The sequence below is a fragment of the Oncorhynchus tshawytscha genome, linkage group LG16, assembly GCF_018296145.1.
Source record: "Oncorhynchus tshawytscha isolate Ot180627B linkage group LG16, Otsh_v2.0, whole genome shotgun sequence".
NCBI classification, from domain to species: Eukaryota; Metazoa; Chordata; class Actinopteri; order Salmoniformes; family Salmonidae; genus Oncorhynchus; species Oncorhynchus tshawytscha.
The window spans coordinates 23,154,270-23,168,715 of NC_056444.1; positions in this window are offsets into that span (position 1 = coordinate 23,154,270).

Here is a 14,446-nt window from a genome sequence, read left to right on the forward strand (position 1 = left end):
GGCTCTAACCAATAGTGTGGGGGGAAAAAAGTATGTGTGTGTGTGTGTGTGTGTGTGTGTGTGTGTGTGTGTGTGTGTGTAGGTAAGTAAAGAAAAAAAAACAGTAAAAAGACATTTGAAAATAAGAGTAGCAAGGCTATATACAGACACCGGTTGGTCAGGCTTGTTGAGGTGGTATGCACATGTGGGAATGGTTATAGTGACTATGCATATATGATGAACAGAGAGTAGCAATAGCGTAAAAAGAGGGGTTTGCGGGTGGTGGGACACAATGCAGACAGCCCAGTTAGCCAATGTGAGGTAGTATGTACATGAATGTATAGTTAAAGTGACTATGCATATAAGATAAACAGAGAGTAGCAGCAGCGTAAAAGAGGGGTTGGGGGGGAACACAATGCAAATAGTTTGGGTAACCATTGGTTACCTGTTCAGGAGTCTTATGGCATGGGGGTAAAAACTGTTGAGAAGCCTTTTTGTCCTAGACTTGGCACTCCGGTACCGCTTGACATGCGGTAGTAGAGAGAACAGTCTATGACTGGGGTGGCTGGGATCTTTGACAATTTTCAGGCCCTTCCTCTGACACCGCCTGGTGTAGAGGTCCTGGATGGCAGGAAGCTTTGCCCCAGTGATGTACTGGGCCGTACACACTACCCTCCTTACCAGGCAGTGATGCAACCAGGCAGGATGCTCTCGATGTTGCAGCTGTAGAACCTTTTGAGGATCTCAGGACCCATGCCAAATCTTTTTAGTTTCCTGAGGGAGAATAGGCTTTGTCGTGCCCTCTTCACAACTGTGTGTTTGGACCATTGTAGTTTGTTGTGGACACCAAGGAATTTGAAGCTCTCAACCTGCTCCAAAAAAGCACCATCGATGAGAATGGGGACGTGCTCGGTGCTCCTTTTCCTGTAGTCCACAATCATCTCCTTGGTCTTGGTTACGTTGAGGGATAGGTTGTTATTCTGGCACCACTCGGCCAGGTCTCTGACCTCCTTCCCTATAGGCTGTCTCATCATTGTCGGTGATCAGGCCTACCACTGTTGTGTCGTCAGCAAACTTAATGATGGTGTTGGAGTCGTGCCTGGCCATGCAGTCGTGGGTGAACAGGGAGTACAGGAGGGGACTGAGCACGCACGCCTGTGGAGGTTCAGTGTTGAGGATCAGCGTGGCAGATGTGTTGCTACCTACCCTCACCACCTGGGGGCGGCCTGTCAGGAAGTCCAGGATCCAGTTGCAGAGGGAGGTGTTTAGTCCCAGGTTCCTTAGCTTAGTATTGAGCTTTGAGAGTACTATGGTGTTGAACGCTGAGGTGTAGTCAATGAATAGCATTCTCACATAGGTGTTCCTGTTGTCCAGGTGGGAAAGGGCAGTGTGGAGTGCAATGGAGATTGCATCATCTGTGGATCTGTTTGGGCGGTATGCAAATTAGAGTGTTACTAGGGTTTCTGCGATAATGGTGTTGATTTGAGCCATTACCAGCCTTTAAAAGCACTTCATGGCTACGGACGTGAGTGCCACGGGTCTGTAGTCCTTTAGGCAGGTTGCCTTGGTGTTTTTGGGTACAGGGACTATGGTGGTCTGCTTGAAGCATGTTGGTATTACAGACTCAATCAGGGACATGTTGAAAATGTCAGTGAAGACACCTGCCAATTGGTCAGCACATGCCCGGAGCACACATCCTGAAAATTGATCTTGCCCCGGAGCCTTGTGAATGTTGACCTGTTTAAAGGTCTTACTCACGTCAGCTACGGAGAGCATGATCACACAGTCGTCATGAACAGCTGATGCTCTCATGCATGCCTCAGTGTTGCTTGCCTCGAAATGAGCATAGAAGTGATTTAGCTCGTCTGGTAGGCTCGTGTCACTGGGCAGCTCGCGACTGTGCTTCCCTTTGTAGTCTGTAATAGTTTGCAGGCCCTGCAACATCCGGAGTGCCGGTGTAGTATGATTCAATCTCAGCCCTGTATTGACATGGTTCGTCGCAGGGCATATTTCTTGTTCAGGGTTAGAGTCCCGCACCTTGAAAGCAGCAGCTCTACCCTTTAGCTCAGTGCGAATGTTGCCTGTAATCCATGGCTTCTGGTTGGGGTATGTACGTACAGTCACTGTGGGGACGACGTTTGCACTTATTGATAAAGCCAGTGACTGATGTGGTGGTCATCGGAAGAATCCCGGAACATGAGTTTGATAGCAAAGCATTGTAGTTTAGCATCTGCTTCATCTGACCATTTTTTTATAGACCGAGTCACTGGTGCATCCTGCTTAAGTTTTTGCTTGTAAGCAGGAATCAGGAGGATAGAGTTGTGGTCGGATTGACCAAATGCAGGGCGAGGGAGAGTTCTGTACGCATCTCTGTGTGTGGAGTACCGGTGATCTAGAATTTATTTCCCTCTGGTTGCACATTTAACATGTAGATAGAGATTTGGTAGAACTGATTTAAGTTTCCCTGCATTAAATTCTCCGGCCACTAGGAGCGCGCCTCTGGGTGAATGGTTTCCTGTTTGCTTATTTCCTTATACAGCTGACTGAGTGAGGTCTTAGTGCCGGCATCAGTCTGTGGTGGTAAATAAACAGCCAAGAAAAGTATAGTTAAGAACTCTCTTGTCAAGTAGTGTGGGCTGCACTTTATCATAATATACTCTACTTCAGGCGTGCAGAATCTAGAGACTTCCTTAGATTTCATGCACCAGCTGATGTTTACAAACATGCACAGAACGCTGAGGTGAGTGATCCCTGTTCTGATATCTAGAAGCTCTTTCTTCTTTTTTAAGATACGGTTGCAGAAACATTATGTACAAAATAATTGACAAATATCGCAAAAAAAAAACACATAGCACAATTGGTTAGGAGACCCTAACCCTAACCCATAAAACGGGGGCCATCTCCTCCGGCACCATTTTCTCACCGTATTTCTGATCAATTTGATGTTATTTTAATGGACAAACAATGTGCTTTTCTTTCAAAAACAAAGGAATTTCTAAGTGACCCCAAACTTTTGAATGGTAGTGTATACTTCAAGGAAAATGTTTATTCGTTTTTTTCAGTTTTTTAAATATATTTAGCTCACATATAATAGGGGTGACAGGGGTTCTATTAAGCTAACTTTTTGTTAGCTAACTAATTGTTAAGCTAACTAATTGTTTTAAGATGGCCATACCATGTAGTGACGGTGAAGCATTTATTTGAGCTGCAATCTGAGGTGCAGTTAACTCTAATAAACTTATCCTCTGCAACAGAGAGGTAACTCTGGGGCTTCCTTTCCTGTGGTGGTCTTCATGAGAGCAAGTTTCATCATAGCGCTAGATGATTTTCATGACTTTACTTGAAGAAACTTTCAAAGTTTTTAACATTTTCAGTGTTGACTGACCTTCATGTCTTAAAGTATTGATGAACTGTCATTTCTCTTTTCTTATTTGAGCTGTTCTTGTCATAATATGGACTTGGCCTTTTGCCAAATAGGGCTAACTTCTGTATACTACCCCTACCTTGTCACAACACTGATTGGCTCAAACGCATTAAGAAGGAAATGAATTCCATAAATTAACTTTTAACAAAGCACACCTGTTAATTGAAATGCATTCCAGGTGACTACCTCATGAAGCTTGTTGAGATAATGCAAAGAGTGTGCTTAGCTGACATCAAGGAAAAGGGTGGCTACTTAGAAGAATTGCAAATATTTAAAAAATTGTTTAATACTTGGTTACTGCATGATTTCTGTTATTTCGTAGTTCTAATGTTCTCACTAATATTCTACAATGTAGAAAATATAACAAATAAAGAAAAACCCTGGAATGAGTACGTGTGTCGAAATTTTTGACTGGTACTGTATATTTCTTGAGCTTTCTTATATCTTGTATTTTATTTCATATTTAACGCTTTTTTTGGTTTGGCGCAAAAATACTTCATTTCATTTTTGAAACCGATACCGGGTTACCTTCAGACGAGTCCCGTGACACTTGCGGGAGATAGTAGACCAAACCACTTGCGGGAGATAGTAGACCAAACCACTTGCGGGAGATAGTAGACCAAAACGGAGAAACCCACCGTGTTCGTGAGAGTCTCCCCTTTCCATAGTGGAGTCATATTATTTTGTATCCCAAACGGTTTGGATCCTACAGACAGCAGTTGGTACACTGATGGGTCGTTGAGCAAAACGTAGAACACCATGGTGTTCATGAGTCTCATCTTTCCATGGAGTGGTCATCTTAGGCCTATCTGTTCGCATGTTACAAGCGTTTTCATGAGTAGAACGATTTTCAGGATGTCTCCTGGTCTGACTAACAGACGTAGATGCAGAAGGCCGGCATAGGAGGATGTGATGGATTGAGACACAGCCCATACAAAAAAAACAGATATATCTAGCTTAAACAGATGGATTTTGATGGGGATTTTTTTATGTGTGTCAATCGGTTCATAATGTCTGTAATAGAATTGTGTGTAACAGTGATACCACCTAGTAAAACTGAAATAACTTAAAATATAAATATCCTTTAACAAACTTCTTATAGCTTATCAGACACATTTTCACTTGCTGAACACACACTAACAAAAACAAATGTAGACATTAATAAATGCATTTCTTTATCTTCCCCAATTATTATTATTTATTTTTTACAATGGTGGGGGAGTACCAAGATGGAGGCGTGGTGGCTTCAAAACAGTGCCCCCCGTCAGTCATTTAGTGTATATATAAATCATTGAAAATAACCCCTGAGAGTGTAGAGACCTGAAGAAATTCAACAACTACGTCAATTTACTGTCTGGGAGGACGTGTAGCTTAATATACAGTGTAAGTTCCTAACACATCCTTTTACCTGATTCCACTCCCCGACCTTCAGATTCTACACTGTCATAATGCACCATACATATAGAAGAATCCCTCAGGCCCTGAGTGCAGTTTCTTCAATCTCGTTACCCAACACCCACACGCAGGCTTGTAGACCTGTATTAGCCAACACATTGATGACCTTCCCTGACTGTGATCTTAGTCCTGTCTATGGATGCATACGTCCTGGGGATCATTAGAATGCTGCCTACCCAGCACCCCCTCTGGTGATGCTGGCTCTCTCATTAATGTGACAATACTATGGCCACTTCAGGCCATGAGTGCTCATGAGTCACAGAGATGATCTAATCACCAACACAATTACATTTTACAGAAAATTATAAATAGCCATATTCATAGCATAACAGTCAACAGACTGAATTGAATTTCAATCCAACACAGATTGATTAGCCATACCTGTGCACCGCAATATACTTTGAAAGGCAATTTACCCAAAGATTTTGTGGAGGTCATGTTCACTGTCTAAACAGAGCTTTGAACCAAGCCCAACTGGAGTGACAAAATACCAGCTCAATGGATCAATGATCTTGACCTGATGATAATCTGTCAGATGACAGCTAAGCAGGCTTCTCATATTCCACCATATCAATGATTTTCACCCTCATCTATCCATTTAATTATGACCAAGTGTATCTTGTTAAGCTGGAGCTTGTCACTATCATGTCATGTACTGATTAAATGGAGCGTGTTTTTAGCATATGCACTCTCTCTCTCCTTGCTTTTTGAATCCTTAGCTCATTTACAGTCACTTAAAACCCCCCTAAGGCTTTTGAAAAACCCGTGTGTCAATCTACGTGAACCACTGAATGAGTAGGTGTGTTCAAACTTTTGACTATATAAGTCTTATTTTAGATAATAGTCTTATTTTAGTTGAACCTAACCTACGGTATGTTGTAGGGTCAAAGTACATCTCCCTAAACATTGAGATCTAAAAGCATGCTCCCAGGGATTTACAATCTATATTACATACATAACTGGTATTAAAAGAGAATCAAATTCAGTTTGAACTTGAATTGAATTCAAGGCAATTTTTGATACTTATTATTTACGTTCACTTTTTCTCTTCTTACAGTGTAACACTATTTCTTATAGTTTATTTATTTTATAATGATTTTGCTTTATGTCGTCACTTTTGCTTTACTTCTTCTTCTTGTCCTAATGTGTCCTTGTGTTTAGATTATTATTAGAGTCTCCACACCTAGAGAGGAGAGAAGTCCTCAAACTATGTTTTCTCAAAATATGATGTATGACCATCTGCTTTCCCAATGAGTTTACAAAGAAATGAGACCCTATTCTCCTCTGGTAAAGATAATCACTTATATCAGTCTCTTTCTCGTTTGTGTTTTTGTTTGTATGGCTGTAGATGGAGATGGAGAGAGTGTGTGTGAGAGAGAGAGAGAGAGAGAGATACAGAGAGAGAGAGAGAGAGAGAGAGCGAAAAGGGTCTGGAGAGGTGGGAGAGGCTGGCAGCTAGCTATCGGTACCTCACGCCCGCCCACAGACTCCCTCTGAAGAACGGAAAACAAACTAAAGGGCAACAGGCGATAAAAGCAAACCCAATCCTCCAGTCACAAGGTTTTCCCTCTGCAATGCAGTCCCCACATGGAATGTCATTACTGCATGAGGTGGTAAATAGCATGTTGAAAATAGCTATCTAAGTTTACACTTTTTTACATATTACCACTGGAGTGTGCAACCATTCCTAGCTACCAAACTCATATGACATTAAGAGAAGGAGAAGAGGGACAGAGAGAGAATGAGAGGGATGGAGGGAAGCATGGAGCGAGAAAGCAAGGGAATAAGAGAGAGAGAGAGTGACAGGGATAAAGAGAAAGATAAGGAGGGAGGGAGGGAGGGAGGGAGGGAGGGAGGGAGGGAGGGAGGGAGGGAGGGAGGGAGGGAGGGAGGGAGGGAGGGAGGGAGGGGGGAGGGAGGGAGGGAGGGAGGGAGGGAGGGAGGGAGGGAGGGAGGGGAGGGAGGGAGGGAGATAGAGCTCAGTTAGCACTCAAAATGCTCATATGTTTTTTTCTTCTCCTCATTAAACCTGTTGCTATGACACTGGTTAAAGAGACAAGTGAGGGAATTTGTTGGCTTGCCATTGAACACATTCTACATCATCACATTATTTTAGCACAATGTGTTCAAGGAATACATGTATTCTGATGTTTATGATATACAAGTAATTCACTCTAGCAAGCCAACAACAAGCTAATGCCAGTGTTATAATTAAGCAATAAGGCCCAAGGGGGTGTGGAATATGGCAATTATTCCACTGCTCTGGGCTGTTCTTATGCATGATGCAACTGGGAGTGCCTGGATACAGCCCTTAGATGTGATATATTGCCCATAACCACAAATCCCTGAGGTGCCTTATTGCTGTTATAAACTGGTTGCCAATGTAATTAGAGCAGTAAAAATACATGTTTTGTCATACCTGTGGTATACGGGTTGATATAGGGGTTGATACTATATCACGACTGTCAGCCAATCAGCATTCAGGGCTAGAACAACCCGGTTGATAACATGTGTTTAATAATATGGAGTTTTCTTTCACTACTGAGTACTGTATGTGGTGTACTTTATTGATATTTTGGTCAGATCACAACAAACTGCACTTTACAGCCAAGTGCCTAGAGTGATTTGTTTGGACTCACAAGGGGTTAGATCCTCACTTGACTGTTAAATATTGCATACCGCCTCTGGCTTAGTTAAATGAGTGGCTGTGGTTAACACATGGATATCGGTGTGAACATAACTCCCCACTGCACACACACACACACACACGCACACACATACAATCACCCAATCATAAGTAATCAAACACTGTCCTGGCCTGGCCCTGTGTGTCAAAGACAGAGGTGGAATTCACATTTCGTTTCCTCGCTCAAACCTTAACCAAAGGTCCAGTACCCAGAGGATCCCATGAATACACAAGTTTAAACATCATGTCAGAGACTTAGAGTTTGAAAGATAATAATGATATACTTTCCATCATACAGAAGTCAGTGTAAATGATAATACACTTACTGTCTGGGCTGACCTCTCAGTGAGGTCTGGAGGATAAAAAGGGTTTTGGCCAGGCTCAGATGAATCTCTAAAATTTGCCTGTTGTCCAAAGTTAATCCATCACCGTACACAGGAATGAGAGCATAGTCTGCAGGCAGAAACATTTTCATTTGGCGATGGTTGCAACATTGTTTTAATGTATTCAGGGCTTTATGGGGTAAATCTTCCTCTAAGCTTTAGCCATGCGACAAGGCTATTTCTTGGTTTTAAGGAATTACAGTAAAAGCTCTGTCATCTGACATTCAAGATGATTACATTTTGACAAGCCAACTCGATAGATCACCCACTCACATTATTTAAAGAATCTGCCTTAAATTGAGTAAGGTTGTGTGGCCACAAATTCAATTAGTCTTTGTGTCTGTGGATTTGTGAAGTGTCATCTGTGAGCTTAAGCTTGTCACAACCTGATTAATGTCAAATGTGCAGCATAAGCAAACGCTTTAGTTTAGGTACCTATGACAGGAGAGTTATTGAGAGTCATCATCATTATCATCCTCATCATCATCATGTGAGTTATGATAGTGTTTCCCAGTGTGGGAAGTGTGTTGTTCTGCCTGGGAACAAACCAGTTTGGGTTGAATACCACCCATGAGTACTGCTACCCTGTACTCTAATCTACAGTACAGTAACCTGGTATAACATGCACTTCCTAATCACTTTTGTTCTCTCATGCTGAAGTTGACGCAAATGAAAAATGTACTCATTACCATAATTCACTCATTGTCATAATTCGCTCATTGCCATAATTCACTCATTGCCATAATTCACTCATTGCCATAATTCACTCATTGCCATAATTCACTCATTGCCATAATTCACTCATTGCCATAATTCACTCATTGCCATAATTCACTCATTGCCATAATTCACTCATTGCCCCAATCCAGAATATGCCCTTAACCTTCTCGCCACTCTCTGGTGCCATTGAAAATCTGTCACCTTACAACGGTCAGTTAGATAAGGAACCATGTATCTATTTTTATTTCAAGTGAAAGCAATCCTATAAGGAATCCCCAAATAACCAAAGATCTAATCCAGATGCGAGACATGAAATATGGATTGGGTTTACCAGTTCAGTTGTCAGTCTGTAATACAACCCAAAGGAGAAATAGTCCACAGAGTTAACCCCAAAATATAAGTAGGCCTAAGAAATAACCTTCCAGACTTTGGTTCTTGGAAGTCAATGGTTCACAAAAGAGAAATTCTTCTGATAAAAAAATAAATACAAGTATTTGAGTAAGTGTACTTGTATGATGTGAGAACTTTTAAACTAGAAATACTTTCTTGTCACCAAACATGCAGACACACACAGGCATTTCCATGTAAAAAGCCCCATGAGCAATAACATGTGAAGTTTACTGGAGCACATCCGATTTGGTGTCAAATGAAAGCTAAGAGCTTTGTGAAATGAAGACATAAATGTATAACATTTTCCGTTTGACACCAAATTTGATGTGCCAGTTGTGACTTAAATCGGCATATCTTTAAAATATTTTCTCATTTCGCTTCCTCATGAAGAGGCAGGATAATGAAAGTTCACAGACATAACAAGTAAAGTTAGACCAACCAATTAGTAAGTGTTTTTACTGATAACAATTTGGTTTATAGTTACCAAATCGGTAAAAGAAATACCAAAAATCGGTAACAGAATGACTGCAACTGAATTGGCTACAATGGGATTTCATAGTAGTCACAAACTACACTTGGGTTACTACTGCCCTCAATTCCAGTGGAATATGGGTATGTTCAGCTGATAACTGTTTTCTTTCTCTTTCTGTCACATGAGTGTGAAAACATACTGGACAACCTTTCCCTCTCTCTCTCCTTGTCTTTTTTCTCTCTCCAATTAATGTCACCTCTCCCTGCTATTACTGAAACCTACCCATAAGCCCCATCTACGGTATTTCCATATCCTGTACCCAGCCCTCTGACCTACTGAGCACCGACCGACACCGGACGTTCATGGATGTTGAAAAGGAGTTGAAATACATTGAAATTCTGTCCAAATCAAAAAATTCATAGACCTCTGTTTCATAAGTTTGGACAGCAAATTAGAGTACTGAACTATACTGTACTGTACTATACTGTACTGTACTATACTTTACTGAACTCTACTCGACTGTACACTACTGTGCTGTACTGTGATGTCCAAACTTGTGAAACATAGACATCTATAATTGGTACAGATTTGGTCCGGACCAACCAAATTTGGTCTTGTTTGGGGGCTGAGCTCGTTAGAATAATAGCGGAAACATGTAAAGGAGGATATAACATTTTTCTACCTTTGCGTAAATATTTACAATATATCACCATGAAGAGAATGACATTCATGATTATGCATTTCTGTATAGATCAGATCAAGGATCCATGTACACATCATAATAATTGTTGGCAAATGCAGTGCATTCGGAAAGTATTCAGACCCCCTGACTTTTTCCATATTTTGTTACATTACAGCCTTATTCTAAAATATTTTTTAAAATCCTCATCAATCTACACATAATACCCCATAATGAAAAGGAGAAAACAGGTTTGAAGACATTTTAGCAAATTTATAAAAATAAAAAACAGAAATAACTTATTTACATAAGTATCCAGACCCTATACTATGAGACTCAAAATAGAGCTCAGGTGCATCCTGTTTCCATTGATCATCCTTGAGATGTTTCTACTACTTGATTGGAGTCCACCTGTGGTAAATTCAATTGATTGGACATGATTTGGAAAGGCACACACATGTTTATATAAGGTCCCACAGTTGACAGTGCACCTCAGAGCAAAAACCAAGCCATGAGGTTGAAGGAATTGTCCGTAGAGCTCCGAGACAGGATTCTGTCGAGGGACAGGTCTGGGGAAGAGTACCAAAAAATATACACAGCATTGAAGGTCCCCAAGAACACAGTGACCTCCATCATTCTTAAATTGAAGGTATTTGGAACCAACAAGACTCTTCCTAGTGCTGGCCGCCCGGCCAAACTGAGCAATTGGGGGAGAAGGGCCTTGGTCAGTGAGGTGACCAAGAACCCGATAATCACTCTGACAGAGCTACAGAGTTCTTCTGTGGAAATGGGAGAACCTTCCAGAAGGACAACCATCTCCGTAAAAGGCAGATAACAGCCCACTTGGAATTTGCCAAAAGGCACCTAAAGGACTCTCAGACAATGAGAAACAAGATTATTTGGTCTGATGAATCCAAGATTGAACTCTTTGGCCTGAATACCAAGCATCACATCTGGAGGAAACCTTCTTATAGTGAAGCATGGAGGTGTCAGCATCATGCTGTGGGGATGTTTTTCAGTGGCAGGGACTGGGAGACTGGTCAGCGAGATCCTTCATGAAAACCTGTTCCAGAGCGCTCAGGACCTCAGACTGGGGTGAAGGTTCACCTTCCAACAGGACAATGATCCTAAGCACACAAACCAAGACAACGCAGGAATGGCTTCGGACAAATCTCTGAATGTCCTTAAGCCCGAACTTGAACCTGATCGATCATCTCTGGAGAGACCTGAAAATAGCTGTGCAGCGACACTCCCCATCCAACCTGACAGAGCTTGAGAGAATCTGCAGAGAAGAATGGGAGAAACTCCCCAAATAAAGGTGTTCGAAGCTTGTAGCGTCATAACCAAGAAGACTCAATGCTGTAATCGCTGCCAAGGGTGCTTCAACAAAGTGTCGGGTAAAGGGTCTGAATACTTAAGTAAATGTTATATTTAATTTTTGTTATTATTTTTTAAAACATTTGCAGCACTTCGAAAGAACAGTTTTTGCTTTGTTATTTTAGGGTATTGTGTGTATATTGATGAGAGAGAATAAAATATTTAATCCATTTTAGAATAAGTCTGTAACATTAAAAAAAATTAAAGCGGTCAAGGGGTCTGAATACTTTTCCAATGCACCGTAGATTGTCTGGACCAATATATAAATATGAAAACATCATCTAAATAATTCCACACACTCTCTCTCTCTCTCTCTCTCTCACACACACACACACACACCTCGAGTATATGCACTACAATCAAATTCAATCATTTCACTGGCTATTCAAATCTTAATAATTGTCTGGGCCAATATATGCTGAAATAAATATAAACACAACATGCAATGTGAGAGTGTGTGTGGATTTTTTGGGGATATTGTTTTTATATATACTTGTCTAGACCAGGGGTCTCCATCCCTGTTTCTGGGGAGATACCCTCCTGTAAGTTTTCACTCCAACCCCAGTTGTAACTAACCTGGTTCAGTTTATCAACCAGCTAATTATTAGAATCAATCGTGCTAGAATAGCGTTGGAGTGAAAACCTACAGGATGGTAGCTCTCCAGGAACAGGGTTGGAGAGCACTGGTCCAGAAAACTATTGAGATTTCAACATGTTTAAGATCTGAGAAATAGAAAAAAAACTGATAAAATTACTCCATTGAATGTGCTTCTCCTATATATACTCTAGGGGTGTGTGAGAGAGAGAGAGAGCGTGTGTGGATTCATTTAGATATTGATCCGGACAATCTATATACCAACAACTATTGATCTGATCATTCGGACTGAATTCATGAAATTTGTAAAAAACAGTAACCCCACGTGTCCAAAGACTAAATATAGTACAATATTAAAAACTCACATGGTAGACAATAGGTCTTCAGATTTGTCCATCAGTCATCTCAGAGAACAAGTGTACTAAAAGGAATTATACATTTCTGTTGTGGACATGAATGGGTTAATCCACTTCACTTAGTTAAATAATCAAAATATATTTTTTCAAACTCAAGGTGTCATATAATCTCAATTCCGAGTAGCTATGGTCACATAAAAAACTGAGGGAGATTTTACCGTCATTCAGTTACCAAACTTCACATCTGCACTGTTCTACGAGTAATTGTGTTTTTGTAACATGTTAAAAATAGTCCCTGTGCATAGAGTCAATGTTTGGCATACTTTTAAAGTGAAAAATGGCAGAATCATTCTGTTACCATGGAATTTCCCATGCCTACTTCCTATTTATCTCAAACCAGGAAGTGACTATTGGTGTAGCTAGGGAATGACCGGGGTTGAGCCTACAGCCTGTGCACAACTCAAGGAACCATGGGACCTTGTGGGTTAGAATCTTTGGTATGTGTCGGATACATATATGGGCAGATAAAAGTGCAGTAACATAGGTGTAGATTTAAAAAAATAACACAGGCCTGGATTCAGTCAAAATGACCTCAGATATTTATATTTACACAATCATGCCTGTCTACAAAAATGTGTCTCATTCTGTGAAGTGAGCGTGTGTTTTGATGAATGTGTTTGTAGATCTAGAAGAGCGTGACCTCACATTCTGCAAATGGATTCAACTTGCAGCTACCATTCAGTGACAAGTCAATCATAATCCATTTAAAATAAATGTCATTTTCTGAGTGATTGAATTTGTTTCTGGTCCCGTATGAATACCCCACTGCCACCACCCCACCACCACGGTCATGATGTCATCAGAGCCATCATAAGAGCGGATCACTCAGACACACAAACACACATACACACACATCATGAGAGGATCACCCAGACGTCTTTAATTGTCATCTGTCTCACACTTGATGAGGAACAGGTCCTAATGAGACCAATCAGAGCCATGTCAGGACGAGCAGTCTAGACAGAGTAACGGAACAACGCTAGGAGCTAGCTTTTGATCCTTAATTAACAACATGAGTCACTTAGACCCCTCACACACTGCTCCCACCTGCTCTCTCACACTGCTCTCTCACACTGGTCTTTCATACTGCTCTCTCACACTGGTCTTTCATACTGCTCTCTCACACTGCTCTCTCACACTGGTCTTTCATACTGCTCTCTCACACTGGTCTCTCACACTGCTCTCTCACACTGGTCTCTCACACTGGTCTCTGCATCCGGACAGATTTTACTATCCATATTTCTTTGAGAGCTCTCAGTTCAACATTCAATAATTGGTTTGATTTTGTGGTGAGGTGTCCATTCAGTTTGTTTTAATAATATACTGTAACTGCGACCCCATTGGCATGTATTGCTTTGTGTTTGTAAGTGATATATTATAATTAGCAGCACAGTTATTTGTAGAGTGTGTTGTTCTTTTTCCAGACTGTGAGAGCGAACTGCAACCACTTGCTCAATGGGGCTTTGATTATTCTATCCGGCATGAGACTTTGACCTCGATAAGCTGACTCATTGTCCTCTGCATGGCCTCAGACCACGGCCAAACCAATCAGATATGAATTACATCAAAGTCAACGCATTCACATTATTAACAGTAAAAGGCGCTGCATGGTCAATCCGATTTCTGCATTTGCCGTGCAGCATTTACAGTGATACGGCCTCCGCAAAAGTCAGGGAATTCATATTTTTTACATTTTATTGAACCTTTATTTAACTAGGGTTCGCACAGCAGTGCAGAGCTGTTGTGAAGGAAGTTGTCAAGGAAGTGAGTTTATGTTTATTCTGGACCTCCTGCCCTCACCTACCATCAACCAATCATGTCAATGCATAGCTATAAAGAGCCTTGCTCATTGTTACACAATTTGAGAGGC